This window comes from Numida meleagris, chromosome 13 (assembly GCF_002078875.1).
Source record: "Numida meleagris isolate 19003 breed g44 Domestic line chromosome 13, NumMel1.0, whole genome shotgun sequence".
Lineage (NCBI taxonomy): Eukaryota > Metazoa > Chordata > Aves > Galliformes > Numididae > Numida > Numida meleagris.
The window spans coordinates 2,013,190-2,026,974 of NC_034421.1; the positions used below are offsets into that span (position 1 = coordinate 2,013,190).

Sequence of the window (13,785 nt, forward strand, 5' to 3'; positions counted from 1 at the left end):
GTGTAATATTTTCCTCTGGTTAAGACACACTGTAAGATCAGGAGGAAGATATGGAGAAAGGTCAGCGAGGATTACTCTTTAAGAGGGACAGATTGCTCATTAGTGGATGCAATAGACTTATCACCACTGAAAGAACAAAACTTAGTGATTTTATCTAAGAAGTATGAATGTTTTCCTTGTCAAATGTCATTCCCTTTAGAATCTGGCAAAAGTAACTTAATATAATTTTTCTTTCATGTGAAATTAAGTTAGGCTGTGACTCCATATGTAATCTTTTTCTCATGATGGTAGTATAATTTGATATATCAACAGTATATTTATAATGCAAATAAACTTCGTTGTGACTCCCCAAAGGGAACTGATCTAAATCTCACTGAAAGAAAAATGGAAAGATTACCACTGACTTCTCTGATCTTTGGTCAAACCATCACAGCTTTAGAATTCTTTTGCCTTCCTCCTTTATGCCTCGAATCCAGAAACCACACATATTTTATATCTGCGTATTTGAGTCATCTCTTGTTTTGTTCCCATTATTTCACAAAGTGTTAGAGGCGCACTTACAATGTAAAACAAAGCAATTATCATGTTGTTTCAGTGTTATGATCTTGGCAGCAGAGCACACGAGTACAACAATGCTAAAATCTCAAGTTTACATCAGATTGCACGGACCAAATCTTGCAGGCAGGTAACCCTGCTGATTTTCATGGCACTGCAATCAGTTACAGAGCAGCAAATCTGCCCCACCTCTGCAAAATTACTGTGGCTTTCCTTAGCAGTCTGATCATGTCATAATTCACTTTAATGCTCATGTATACTAGCTTGAGGTCCTATATAATTATTACTCCTGTCTCATCATGAAAATGGGATAAATCACACCCGAATACAAGAGTAGAAACGTGTTGTTGTGTTTAGATTTAAAACATTTTAAAATCATTATTAAATGAGCAAATTATGTATGCCCTGCAGTAGATGGAACAAGTCAAAGTTATCTGGAAAATTCTTAGGACTACTGCTATGAATTTTGATTGGTACAATCTTGTTAGAAGGAAACACTGATTAACAGGGTTGTGATGAATTTCTCTGAATGTAATGCAAGAAATAAAAAAAAAAAGAGAGAGAAACATAAGGGATATAAAATACAGTCCAGTTGGATATGAGAATATTTCATAGATCAAGCAATACTTTACCCTAAGCCACAAGTTATCATATTCATGAGGGACTCTAATTATACCGACATCTGTTAGGAGTGTATTTACAGACAGGTTTCTGAATAACCCAGATGATCATTTCCAGTTAAGATGAAGTTCCAGAAGGTGGGTGTCCCCTGACTGTGGGGACAGAAATTTCAGCATCAGGTGGGTCCGAATGGAAGCAGTGGAAAATTAAATATTCTGTAAAAGCAAATGCCAGGGAAATTAAGACATCTAGAGTCTGATTTAAACTCTAGGGAAAAGGATTGCTTTGAAATCCATAGCCTTGTCTCAGGATCTTCTAAGCCATGCAAATGGGAGTATTAAAACACTGGAGTGTGGTATAACAATAAAGAACCTGAAGACACATCATGGCATAATACAAGATGCCTTGTTAAGGAAACGTGCTATGCTGCTGGAGGAGCACTCAGGAGCACTAAACAAGCTGTTTCCAGTCACTCCACAGTCTGAGTAAAAGGTACAATTCCCTCCCTACATCAATTATAAACTCATTCAGAACTTTGCAGTTTGCAACGCTGTTTAACTTTGTCATTATTTTTCTGACTTATTAGATTTTTTAGTGCTTGTGCAGATAGCTTTTATAAGCACCTTAGCTATCAGCTGATGTAGAAAGTGACTGGAGTGGGAGTACAGGGCTGCAGAAGGCAGGTTCTTTCCCTTCTTTGCCTTATGCTTTATCTTAATGTTCTTCACTTTCTTTCTTCTGCAGACAAATCAGCAGCAGTTGTATTAAGACAGGCAGTAAACGACTGCATTACTCAGGGCCAGTTTCACTCTTTGGGTCACTGTTAAGTGACTGTATAGTTCTAACTTTCCCCTTCTTCATAATTAGATCAGCTTTACGTCCTCTAAGGAAGAGGACAAGACATGGGCTGACTGCTAACATCCTGCCTGCTGTATCTCAGACAAAACCAAGGTCTGAGCCACCATGTCCACTCACACAACTTCTGCATGTTTGCTTTGGCACCAGCCACCACTGGCACCATTTCAGGTAACACTGAGATCTACAGCTTTCCTTTTCAGCCACTGTGATTATAAGTGCCATGTGCAAAAGAGTGGGAATTACAGGCACTGTAGAAAAACCTAATATTCCTTCACTGTTGCACTATGCAATCAGCAAATAGAGATAAAAACTCGGGAGACCAAAGCCTCTCCGCTATGCTTCTTTCATTATTCAGAGGTATCTGCCTATTCCAACATTAGGGAAGACCTTTCCCTGTACTGATGGCAACACGAGGAACAGGGACCTCTGTTCTGAGATTTCTACCAATCTTCTCATGCTGAGAAGCAAAGCAGGAAGACATGGGGAAGGGGAGACAAGAAGCAGTCACTCATCTTAGGAGCATGCTGCCTAGCTGTTTGTGAGGGAAGGTGTTTATTTACAAGGCAATTAGGTTTTGTTTGTTACTAAAGTGGGAGGGTCTCTAATTTAGATAACACACCTGGTACAAAGTGGGCTTAAAGCAGGTCTGGCAGCAGGGAGAGAAAGAGTGGAGTGGTGCAAATGGCTGCAGCCTGCAGGGCAGGGGGATGCTCTCAGGCTATTTGAGCTAAAAAAGTTCAAGTTGGAGAGGAGGGACCAAGCAGAGGGATTTGCCACAGTATTTGCTCACAGTTTATCACAGTGGAAAGGATGTTGTACTCCTACGTCAGTCCTGGCTGAAACTTCAAACCCACATTGCTCACATGGTGCCTTTGCAGACATGGGTATTACGTGCAGCAGAGGATTATCTCATTTTTTGGAGCTTTGTCCCAGCAGGCAATAGGAACATAAATGGTTCAGGTCCTTTCACACAAGGAGAATGAACACCAAAACACGGGAATGACCTAAAGGCAGATAATCTTGGTGTTCTTCAGGGGAAGATGCTCTTAAAAGGCAAAGGGGACTTCAGGCCTCTCCCAGCAGCCATGCCATCATACTCCAATGGGACGAACATACAGCTCAATCATCTGCTGAGTAATTATCTTTTTCTATCATTATGCCTGGCTGTGCTTACCCACTGTTTCTGGCCAACCTTAGCTTTTTACCTTAATCCATGCCTTTTGCCAGAAGTTTGTTCTTTTGGGATGAAACCTCTAGGTGTGTCCTATGACATAAGACCAAGACAGCAGGGTTTATAGGAAAGCAAAAAGAAGTTTCAGGTTGAAAGCAATGGAGGGAGCAAACCAGGTGACTGGTCTCACTGAAACTTTTAAACCAAGCTTGCAGCATTGTGGTTGGCAGCAGCAGAATGTGCTTCCAAAGGGGTCAAAGGAAGAAATCTGGTGAAAGAATGTATCCTTTGTGCAGGAACCTTGTGCATTTAACAGATCTCTGCTGAGTTTCTTAAAAGCATACCATATGCCAGTGACTTTATTAGAAAAATGGACTTAGAATTTTGATTACGATGTTAGCAGGCATTCCTCTGACTGCCCATACATTGGTGCATGAGACGTTACTTCTGCCACAATACTTGTGTTCTGCCTTTTCAGTGCTTTTATTGTGGAAATTTGTGATTGTTCTGGCTTCTTTTTGCCATGGCCAGAAATGGTTACTCATGGTCCGTGAAATCATAAGGTGAGCAGAGAGGCCTGCCCTTTCAGCACAGCTATAAATAAGGGAGACTGCAGCAAACCCCGCCTCCTCAGTCACCAAATCCTCTGCTCTAGAAGGGGCCGTGAGTGAAGCTGAAGAGAAGAAAAATTGTTTGCCTGGCACTGATGATAAGAATTTGAAGCCTGGATGCCAGGCGGGCAATGAATACAAGCTACATCACCCTGATGGATCTTGAAGTTCCACTGGAATTCCCCTTGCCTTGAAAACTGAGTCCAGCCACCAAGAGAAATGCCACAGCTTTCTCCAGTGATAGGCTGTAAAGAGATTCCTCCACCAGGGTATTTCAGAAAGGAGCCTCCAAGGAGAAGGGCTGTATTAGAGCTTTATTGAGGTTGTGGTCCAAATGTTCATTTTGGATCTTGTCAATAAGAAAACAAAACTGCACTGCTGATCTGCTATGTCAGGTATCTCCTGAGAAAGGCTGGGGCCAAAGTCACCTACTACGTCTCCTGCTGTCCTGCTTCTGAAGGAATTTGGATCAAAATGGTTTGCAAGTTGGGAGATGGTTTTCTTCTCCTCAGGATCCTTTACAAACCCTAACGCAGAACTAAACAACTGCTTTAATCTGACTGGGAAACTGAGCTTTGGGGAAGGGTGGGATGTGTTTGCAATTTTTAAAATGTCTTTCAGAAATTTTTTTTTATTCTTTCTTGAACCACAGGGCATTCAATTTCAATTCATCATGTGGGGTTTTTTTCATGAGCTTAAAATGATCAGAGGAAATGAAACAAGCAGTTTTTGCCCTTCCAAAGTACACTGTGTTGATAAATTGGCTTTTCTTTAGTAATGTGATGCTAATTTCCAGCACACATAAGACACTTCCACCAGACCTTTCAGCACTTGCAAATATTTTGCAAATAGACCAGAATCCCATGTGTGCAGTGACTCCTGGTCTACCTGAGAAGAGGATGGCTTCATAGATAAATTCACTGGATAGGGACCAAGAAGCTCAAAAACTGCAGGGGTTTCATGCACAAACCTGTACAAACTACTTAATCCCTGCTCCCCTGGGGCTACAAAGCATTCCCAGCCTCTAAAACACTGCAGGTATTCTCTGACCAGTCTACAACATCTTCACAGCAACATCTCCGGGACACTTCTAGTCCAGTCCAGGGACCTTTGCTGAATCCAAGGCATAAATCCAGACTCACCACCACTTAGCTCCCAAGCCTTGCTTCCTGCAGTGCGGTTTGAGTTTATCCACAGGAGCTGACCTCGAATCCTCCAGCAGCACTCTGTCCTCTGCTCTCAGACAGAAAGACCTCTTTACCCACACTCAGACCCTTTCTTGGGATCTTGCTGAAATAAATTCCCCTTCAGTTATTGTTTGAGCTACACTGGAATCTCCTGGGTACTATATTTTTACTTCACACCATGTACTCCACTATGGCTTTCTGATCTAAATTGTGATATAAATGCAGGGGGACTGTTGTTCACATGTGGTTATACCACCAGACTTGAAAGTTACTAATGGAACACAAATGGTGTTAAACATAAAACAAAGACTAATATCATGTCAAGAAAAAATTTTCAAGAAGCGTTAAGAAAACAGTATGCTCTTTATATGAAATAAATTGCAACATTTACTAAAAGGGAAATTAAACAAAGCATGCACACGCTTCAGAGCAGCTGACCTTTGAGCACACCACCTTGTGGCCACGTACACAAAAGCAGGGAAGGATATGTTAACTTCAGGGCCCTGCCTGAGACATCAATTGGCACTGGGCAAAGAAACCTGCACACTTTTGCTGGCGTATTTCGAACTCATAGAGGCTGGGTGCAGTTCAGTAAACAGAGGTCTCTGAGAGCAGAAATTCAACGATTCAATGAGTCTAGCATTTTCCACGTGCATTCGTGATTCTCTTTAACATTCTGGGGTCTTGTTCTGAAAAGTTTTCAGGAAGAATAAATGAAAATAATAATTACTTTGCAGCTGGGAGGCAACGCAAGCTATATGGACCCCATCCACCCTACCAGTTACAGCCGTTTCCTTACCTGGCAAAGTAACCCTGTTGTAACTGGATCCCTTGCTAGTGCTGTATTTGTGGTGTAGGTGAGACCTTACTGCAAAGGCAGAGCATGATTTACATGAGTCATCAGCTTAAGTACCTTAGTGGTTTAATACTTCCAAGGTGCTTTGAGGGATCTAATTAGGTCTTAAATTTCAGTGACTGAGTCTACTGGCTGGAAGAGCCATCTACCTCTTGTCTCCTAAGCAATCAAAAGGAGTGGAACAATAGGAATGGTGATTAGCTCTCCTCAAGGACGCTGACAGCGATACTATCTACCTAATGGGATTACTATGATGAATGCCTTCATAGCACAAAGCTAAGTAGGAAGATACTTATACCACAAAATGAAAAAAAAAGTAATAATTTTTAAAAGATTCAATGTGATGGGAGTAGGAGTCTGCACGTTTGATTTTATATTGCCAATAGGTCAGCGGTCTTGTGTGAAAGAAGACTTTGAATGGCTTTCATATTCCATAAGTTCACTCTCCCTCCTCCCCAGCCCCTCCCCTCAGCTGACCGATGACGAGCACCTTCTACCCCATCCAGAAGAAAAATAAACAGTTCTTGAGTCCTTCTGGTACAAAAGACAGCTTCGCTGGTGCTCCAAAACCCTGAACTGGGATAAATGGATTGATTTACAGTGGGAGGAATCTCATAAGGCATCTCTTACGTCAGTACGTTGTAGATTTTATTCTATTCAAAATAGCTTTCTCATCCTCCCAAGCATAAATCAACAAATCAGTAGTTCACTGAGTCAGTCATGTGGTAAATCTTTCATTAGAAGGGGAGAGCTGAAAAATAACTATGCTTCAGAGGAACATTAGTGTGTTACCTCTTTATTTGGTGCAATAATCATACTAATTAGGGTAACTTGTAATTAAACTATTTTCATCTAGGCGGACTAAGAAAATTGCAGTTATTAACAATAAGAAAGCCAATGGCTTGCACACACTGCAGTGGATGTAAATAACAACAATGCCAGCTTGCACCCCACAAGTTTTTTGGAATAAGCAAGTGGGAGTGTTGCACCCACTGCACAGACAGAAATGTCACCATTGTCCTCATTGCTTTCATCCCTTCTCCATCTCCACAATAGCCCGACTCACTGTATGCTTGCCTTCTTTGTCTAGCTTGACATTTGTTCCCACACGACCAAATAGTGTCTGGTCTGAGGTAACCAAGTAGGAGTTGGTTGTATTTTGACTATTTTTGCCTTATTTTTAAACAGCTCCATTTGATAACAGAGCTCTGAGGCATTTCGGAATGCCACAGGGGCACCCACTGTGGAAAAGAAGCCCCTACCTACATTTTTATGGTCTCTCTGCACATGAAAAGGCGCCTTTACAAGATGTCCTTCTTCGTTCTATAAACACGAAACCTGCAATTAAATAGGAAAAATGAAGTTAACAAGCAGTGAACACTAAAAAAGCTTACACTTCAATAGAGTTCTGTTTCTAGGTGCTTGGGTTAGCCTGAAAGGAGAGAAATGGTGCAAAAAGCAGGTCACGGCTATTTCTAGAACTTGTGGAAGTGACTGCAGCCTCTAGACGCCAGGAATTAGAATTTCCAGACATAGAACATATCTGATGCCAAGATACTCACATTTATCATTAATTTGACCACAAGAAAGTGCATTTCAGGTAGAATTAAAAGGCTGGATTAAGTCTACAATAGCAAAGACAGATCAGTTAAGGATAAACGTCCAGGCTGACAGATGCAACCTCTGCCCATCAGAATGGCTGGGGAAAAGCAGCACGGTGACATAAACAGAGATCACAATGATTTGGCTGTTGAAGGTCTTGTTCTGCTCTCTGTTTTTGCAAATGAAGACACTTAAAATCTAGAGGTTCTCCTGTTTAGATTACCTTTGGTTTTTAATTACTTTTACAATCGTTTTAAAAACAGCCCTGAAGTAGAACAGTAACTATTACTTACATACGATAGAGACTTTATAGTCTTCCTAATTAGATACATTTCACCAATATCTATTATGTACAGTCAATTGAACGTGCAGTTAAAACACTTAAATTGCATACTGTGGACTGCACTGAGTAAATAAATAATTAGGGAGTTATTAAAATGCAAATTCCTATCATAATGGAGCAATTATGGAAGGAGAAAGTATTTTAGTTCATGACTTACTGACCATATCAGCTTTTCTGTTGGGTCTTCTGCATTAATGTGAATGTTGCTGACACAATAGACACAGCAGCAAAATGGTTTGGTTTGGTCAGTGCCTAATTACTTTCAGCTTTCAGATCCTGTGGTCCTGATTTAATGGATTGTAATGGCTCAAGAGGGAAAAGGAAGTCCTCTGATGCTCAAAGACTTTGTAATATTGTGGAAAAAAAAAACTTTTTCATCCTCTCTGTGTATCTATCTTTCTTTGCTTACAATTCAAAATTGGTCAAGTGCTAATTTTTTCAAATTTAGCAAACAGCGAGGGGACTGTTCTGCTTTCTGGACTCCTGTTAGTGACAGCCAATATGAGGTGGAGCCTGGTTGTCAGAAACTGGCATACCTACCATCAAGGCTGCAATCTTTCATGCCCAAGTCAAATCCTGTCTTATGTGTTGGCTTTGTGGAGCTGCTTTTCACACCCAGCTGCAGATGTGCCTGCTGACTTTTGAAGACAGAGCTCAGCAATTTGACCACCTTGCCCAAAAGTCTATCCAGCGCCCATCAGCCTATCCAAAGCCACTGCCTTTCAGGACACACCATGGACAAGATGACACTCTTGGCCCCATTGCTGGTCTTCTGCCATGCGGATCGTGGCTTTCCATGGTTGGGTTCTGCCCTATGGATGAGCTGTCCCACCTGACAGCACTCGTGCACCTCACGCACCCGCAGTGCTATGCGGTGTGCATGGCTCTTTTCCTATCACGGTCAATGAGATGTACGTTATTTCTGAATCATAGAGCCTTTTGTTTTCTTGTCCCTACAGAGACCAGACCAGCGAATTTGCTGCGTAAGTCAGAGAAACTGTTGCCCTTTATAGCATGTACAGCAAAGCTGTGAGTATGCATTATTACAATATATATGCTTAACTGTCAATTTCTTTTGTTTATTTCCAAATGAAAACTAATATGTAATGTATTGAGGACCATTTTCCTTTGCAGTTAGGCATGCTGCATATGCTGAATTAAATTCATTTTATATAAAACAGACTCAGATTTCTTAAACTGATATTGTTCTCAGTATTTCCCTAAAACTCCTCTATGAAAATGTTTTAAATTAATTTTGAATCCTCTTGTTTCTTACAAATACTTTTTTTTCCGATATTTAAGAGGAAACTACTACGCAATTCTGCTCCTAACAGATTTTACTGGCATTATTCTATTGCTGTCAATTCCAGCTTTCTTTCAGTAATTTTCTTCTGGTCCTGTGTTCTTTCCTAAGACTTGTCTAGACTTGCCTAGGAAACGAAAACTAGAGGAAAAGTTACAGTTCCGAAAACATTCATTGCTATGTTAATTACATATAAAAGTAAATTTTACAAATCATATATTGCAAAATTCCTCCAGGAAAAAAATAAAGTAAGATCATGTAGTGGTTGGAATAAGATAGCTGGTTACCTTTCACTTTTATTGGCTTGTACAACGCGACTGCACCAAGCCAAATCCTCAGCCTATGGAAATCAGCAGAGCTGCATTGCCCCCAGTATCCATGCCTTCAGCTGTTTTGTTGTAAGTGTTGGGCAAATAAAACCTGGGCTGTTTTTTACAAAAGGTCGTTGCTTGGTGAGGAGGGAAAGGACACCCAGTACTGGCTGAGAGGGTTCCCACGGAGGGAAGTGGGCACAGGGTGGTGGCTGAGTTACAACGTGGGGATGTGGGATGGAAATGGCGCAGTGAGTACCACACACCTTTAGGACGGCAGTCTGCAAACTTGATTGCTACCATAGCATCTTTTGTTTCAAAGCTTTTCCTTTCGAGTTGATCATGGCCACAGATGAGTACATGAATTCACAGAATCATAGAAACATGGAATCACCAATGCTGGAAAAGACCTACAAGGTCATCCAGTCCAACCATCCACCTATCACCAATAGCTCTCACTACTACGTCTGTGACATGACCTTGTACGTGCACTGTTATCTCTCCAACAACTTCATCTTAGGAAGTTTCAAGGGGAAACTCATCTAATTATTGTACATTTTTACTAAAAAGTACGAATGTTTCCTCACCAAACCAATGAGAATTAATGCAGTATGCAATGTAACCAGTTTCAGTATATTAAGGAAATTATGTGTGACGTACTTCTGTGGAAAAAAATATAAAATCCCTCTACACCACCCCACTTTTCTGTAGCTCCCTTTTTTAGCTCTATACCTTGAAAAATCAAGAGTGTTCTCTTCTGACAAAGCATCTTTGCCTCATTTCAGGTGCTAGCAGCATTAAGTAACTACAATGTGATCAATTCTACCAGGGTTACAGCAGATGTAACACGTTCTATAGCACAAACAGCATTTGAGTTCAGGTCCCATCAGAGCAACGTAAACCCTGCGTCATTCTCTGCTCAGTTTTGGCTTTTCCCATATATTCCCAAAGTTTATCCATCTCATGGTACTATTGGTTGGATGAAATTTTCAAATGTCCTGTGCTTAGATGAGTATGTAGGTGGATAAGCAAAAGGAGAATTAAAACTTGTTAGTTCATTAATGTCCCAGTCTTTAAGTGTCAGTCCCCACTGAGAAAATTAGCAATACATAACGTACTCACACTGTGCTATCTTGCAAGCCAATGTTAAAAGAACCACAGTAACCAATGTAAAATATGTGTGAGCACATATAGTATGTTTACATTGGTAAACCTAGTCTGTTTGTGCTAGGAAACATTTTTAGCAAATAATTTTATTTATAACTTCTGTGCAAGCATTCCAGACATAGGTGGTCTGCAAATTCCAGAAGACACTATTTAAAATGGAATTCTTTAACTAAAAAATAAAAATAATAATACTCCCTCGAGGTGCTAGGCGCTGCTCCAGCTGGTACCAAGTGCTAATCTTTGGAGAAGTGAACTCATTTTTGTTTTGACACAAAGATAATGCTCTATGATTTCACAGTGAAAGCATTATCTATCCCCGCTCTTTCTACCTCCAATAAAGTTTTACAAGCAATAAAATGGCCTAGAGATCAGCTATCTTCCTGTTGGTGCCTTTGAATGTTTCCTTTTGATGCCTACCGCGCAGAAACCTCCCCTGTGAATTATTGCAGGGAACATTTTAACACCACTTCTCGGTGTAGGTATGCGGACTGCGCTGCAGAGGTTGGCGGATACAAGGGATGGGAATGACGCGCTTGTTAAAAGCAAGAATATTCCCAGGCAAGAGAAAATCCATGTTCAATCTGGATTAAAAGAAACTCTTGCTTTCCGCATTCTGGTCGTTGCCTCCTTGAATTCTGTGGCTTGTTTCCCTCAGCCAGTGACCTGTCCTGCCTCATGCTCTGAGCTCCGAGCCTTCCCGGGGCAGCAGTGGGGCAGGTCGGCATCGCTGGTCCGTGGCTGCAGGAGGCTTCTCCCTAATCACGCAGTGACACTACAGATGGGGGAACTCCTGCTTCCTCCCCTGGATGACACATCCTGGGAGTAATCCAGTTTGTTCTTAGCTAACTACCGTGTCCTTTCTGACTGGTATCGTTTTCTCACTAAAGCAGCAATTAGGAGAAACAATGCCAATTAGCTAATAGCATTTCTCAGAGCTGCCTCAGTGCAGATTGCCTTATATGCCATAAACTTCTCTATGCTTTACAAATAACTATCTCGGAAGTACTTTTTTATAAGCAGTGTTTTCATTTATATTTTAATTCCAGGAAAGTTGCTGGCTTTCCTGTTCCAGCCACGTAGAACAATGCTCCCATCCAGATTTCCTCACAAAGTTTGCTAGCCCAGCACTCAGAGACCTGGATGAGATCCTCAAAACCACCCAGCTCAGGAAATCCCAACTGCAATTACACATGGGAGAACGTACCTGGGGACATATCCCCATAAATCTGCTTCGTCTCCTTCTTAGACATCCACCCCTGCCCACCACCAGGAACAGGATATGGCTCTATGCTGCCAGCACTAGCTGGGACTACCCAAAATGGCAATTTTTAGCTTATTCTGCTCTTAAGTTTCTAGCTGGAGTGCATCAGCAATGTTAGTCACTTCCTCCCCTTCCTCTTGGACCTTGCTTCAGGAAACAAGGAACAATGCATCCCTACGCAGGGCAGCCCTCACCACTAGGCAAAGTGGGGTGATGGTGGCACGTGGAAGTGGCTCCCAAGGACACTTGTCCAAGCACAGCTTCCCAGAGAAAGAGCAGGAACGGTGGTGAAAGAGCCAGATCTAAGAAGTTGTCCAAGACGATGCCATTCAGACTTTCTAAGGTTAACTAGAACACATAGGCATACTTCAATCTTCTTCATACTGCCTACCAAGTACAAGCTGTGACTGCACAGCTGTGATGTTCACCATCTGGAGCTATAAGGAGGTGGCTTATTTTTAAACTCACACCTGTCCTCCTTCTGCTGGCGTTGATCCACAGCATGGTGCAGAAATCCTGTTCTCCAGAGACACACTCCTGTCTGGTGACTCCTCGTGGGCTGGGGGAGTGGGGTTCCAGGGATGGGCACCGGGGAACTGAAACCTGAAAACTGATGGAGAACATCTACTCTGTCCTGAACAGTTCTACATAAAACCTGTAACTAGTGGAGCAGATCAAGTACCTCACATGAGGAATCGTGAGGCAAGAAATGTATCTAAACCGAGTGCCAGGTATTGCTGCTCCTCATCACAGAACATCAGCACATGCTCTGGGAGAACTGAAGGAGTTAAACTTCTTTTTGCCACCCAAGAATGAACACAAATGGTCTCCTTTAACTAAATTGTTCACAGGTATATTTAATTCCACGAAGAACACGTGTTTTCTGGAACTGCACTGCCTAACACTTCTTACCTCCTTTCACAGTATCTTTTCAAATTGCATTTTAGTGGTAGAAGTGTTCTTGTTATTTTGTGTAAGTTCAGATTCTGCCAGTGTTTTAGTGCAATTTCTATGTCCTGCGCATGCTTAAAGTGACAGGCTTGCACTGCCTTTCATCTGAAGGCAAATGGATCTTAATATAGTTATCTCTCTACAGGCAGTGCTCCCCCTCCTCTGCTGCTTCACCGAAAAGGGCAGGAAATTCTGCATCCACCTTCCATTCACAAGCTGGTCGGTAGTAGCAGCCTGAGGAGGATCCATCCAAAGCCCATTGAAACCAACAGAAAAAGTCCCGTTGGTTTCAGTGGGTCTTGGATCAGGCCCAAATATCTTTCAGGACCTTTATCTAAGCTTTGGGCTTTTCCAAAATATTTATAAAGTAATAGCACTCCCTGGCTGGATGAAACGTAACCTTTCACATTCGTGGAGACTGTCTTCTCTACTTAGCTGGATAAAAACTATCCAAGTCGGTACTTTAGGTTTCTAAAGGCAGAACAAAAGACCTCAAATTCCAAGCTGGGTGTTACTCCCAGGGCGAGCAGGCAGCATGAGCTGAGCAGCACTGCTGCTTCTCACTGCCCCTGGTTCACCTCTCCTGCAAATATTTCCCCTGTGACAAGTTGATAGTAAAGGTCACATCTCAAAGAGTCCTTTTGGACATGAGCCCCCAGAGGGGATGCACGAGAACCGGTGCTGGGTCCTAGATATTTCCACCCGTTGTCTTACCCCATCCATGCCAGGTGGAGGGAAGAGCAGGCACAAGGGATGGTGGTGGGGGTGAGAAATAGATAAACCATTCACTTCTCACAGGAGCCAACCCACAAAGGGACCTTGCTTATATAGAGAGCTGCATTAGTGTGAACTTTTAATAGCAAGTAGCTACATCACCCCCAGGAGAAAGGGACCAAGCAATAGAAGCGAAGATGATTTTCCTCTATTTCTTTGGATTTTTTTACTTAATTGGGCTAGATTTTGATGAAATGAGAGGATGTCAAAGACA

At 41.9% G+C, this 13,785-nt stretch overlaps 1 long non-coding RNA gene across 2 annotated transcripts in view; it reads right to left on the minus strand.

The window, feature by feature from the left end:
• The window catches only part of LOC110406027, a 45,448-nt gene that overhangs the window by 9,982 nt on the left and 21,681 nt on the right, over positions 1–13,785 (minus strand). For both annotated transcript variants that reach the window (XR_002443211.1, XR_002443210.1), the window contains exon 2: positions 7,126–7,197. This is a non-coding gene — a long non-coding RNA (uncharacterized LOC110406027). The remainder of the gene's footprint in view (positions 1–7,125; positions 7,198–13,785) is intronic.